The sequence below is a fragment of the Etheostoma spectabile genome, chromosome 5, assembly GCF_008692095.1.
Source record: "Etheostoma spectabile isolate EspeVRDwgs_2016 chromosome 5, UIUC_Espe_1.0, whole genome shotgun sequence".
In the NCBI taxonomy this organism is placed as follows: Eukaryota; Metazoa; Chordata; class Actinopteri; order Perciformes; family Percidae; genus Etheostoma; species Etheostoma spectabile.
The window spans coordinates 4,882,031-4,884,131 of NC_045737.1; the positions used below are offsets into that span (position 1 = coordinate 4,882,031).

Below are 2,101 nucleotides of genomic sequence, written 5' to 3' on the forward strand. Positions count from 1 at the left end.
TGTGTGTGTGTGTGTGTGTGTGTGTGTGTGTGTGTGTGTGTGTGTGTGTGTAGTTTACTGCTATTGCATTCACAATCATGTTGTCATAAGTGCAAACCAATTTCCTGCCAATCAATATAGATTTACTGTGCTACTGTGTGTTTCTCCACGGTTACAATGACTCTTAAAAGAGAGCTAGAGGGCACACACGCATACAGACACACAAACGCTTTCCTGCTAAAGGTACAATACCACACTCTCTATTTATCGATGTTTCTTTATGGTAAAGTCTATATGAAAGGGATCAGTCAGTTTAGATTGAACCTCCCTCGTTTTTATACAATGACTTTGTTTTTACAATTATCCAGCGTGACACTGAGATCCACAGATCTCAATGAGGAAAACTTAAACCAATCAGTCTGCCAAAATAATTTTATTCTGACCATACCATCATTGTTTTGTTGTTTTATTAAAGACCCAACAGTGGTTGTCTAGATATAATGTGGCTCTCAGAATCTGTACTGGCTCACAATTTCTGTGCAGTCGTTTTAGAAGATTGTGACATCTATTTACTGGAAAGTAATTTCCCCACTCTACTGGTTTTCATATTGGAGCCCATTTATTACCAGGCAGACTGTGGCCATAATATCTACTCCCAGTGTATTGCTTTGGCCACACCATTCTTTTGCATTTATGGTGTTTCATTACATTTAAGACCAACCTGTTTTTTAAATATTAAGGATTCAAAGTGGGTCCTAGATCTGTCTGTGCACTGGGAATCAAGGTTGACACTTACTATTAAGTCATCAGATTGAGGGGTTTAAAGACTCATAAATGGGAGATGCACAGTTGAGATTAGGCATAGGCCGGTCAGAGATTCTGACGATATGATAACCTTCAGCTATAAATGTATTATTTTTTTAAATATCTGGGTAAAAAACAACTGTTTTCCATTGAACGTAATGCATTTTATTTTAAGCACACTGCACAATGGCAGGGTAAGGGATTTCTAAACTGCAGTTTCTGTCCTTAAAGACTAAAAAACAGCTCATACTTTGGGAATGGTATGACAGAAGATTTGAGTGGTTTTGAAACAGTACAAACTGTATGCCTTGAAACTGGTTACCCATGCCTAGTTGAGATAGTTTATTGTTTTTAATGTGCTTCGTAAGGTAAAAGGAGAAAAGAGGAATGGTATTGCTGGTGTTAGCAGCACGTAACAGTCCCATCCAGTCTGTCTGGGTTTCACTTTGCTGCTCAGTACAGGAAGTAATGGCCAAATAAAGGGCTTTTCCACCTGCACTCCATCTCTCTTTCGGCTTTCACTTTGGAGTGAATATGTTGCTGGGCAGCAGCAGTCGTGTTTCTCTCTGTGGACCGGTATGATTAAGCTGCTGCTGTTGTTGCTCCAGTACCTCTACTGACAACACTGGCTATAGGAGGATTATCTATCACGTAACCGGACAGAGGAAGATGAGTAAAAAGTCTTTGTTAAAGATTCACTGTTGCTGCCTTAAAAGTGTAAGCTGACATCAGATACTTTAGTTTCTTAGAAGCTGCTGGGCAAGGTTGTAAGCTCAAAATTGCACTTCCTGTTTACCGAACTTACCCTGGTTTAATGGTTCTTTTCTAACCGTTCTTTCTATCCATCTTTACAACGGCTGGCTCAAAAAGCTTGGTTCTATCATCTAGAGGTTTTATTATGAATTTTTTTTTTACAGACAGAATATTATTTAGGTCTAAGATTAATGGCACCCCTGACCATCCTCATGTTGATTATCTTTGATTGGTTGACAAAACTAAGGGTTTTAATCTTACTGTTTTAAGCCTTTATTAATGTTAACTCAACATCAGTGTTTAATCTCCAGTCAATGTCATCATTTCCAGCACGCCAAGTTACAGAAAAAGCTGCTGTCAAATAAACCAAGTTAATTCACAGCGGTTTCTTTTGATTGCACATACAGTAATGTAACAACTTCTTTTTTACTGTCTGTTTGGAGCGGTTTGATTTTCTTTTCTTGACTTGGTGATTGTTCGCGCTATCAATTGAAGCCTAACTTAGTATCAGTATGAAAAGCGCTGATATTGATGTTCTGTTTTGCTGGCAGGTTACCATAGAATT

General features: G+C 38.4%; 1 protein-coding gene and 1 long non-coding RNA gene across 5 annotated transcripts in view; both read right to left on the reverse strand.

The window, feature by feature from the left end:
* The window catches only part of grid2 (glutamate receptor, ionotropic, delta 2), a 503,599-nt gene that overhangs the window by 470,153 nt on the left and 31,345 nt on the right, over positions 1 to 2,101 (reverse strand). The window lies entirely within an intron of this gene.
* The window catches only part of LOC116689193 (uncharacterized), a 22,626-nt gene that overhangs the window by 19,462 nt on the left and 1,063 nt on the right, over positions 1 to 2,101 (reverse strand). The gene's annotated exons all lie outside the window — the stretch shown is intronic.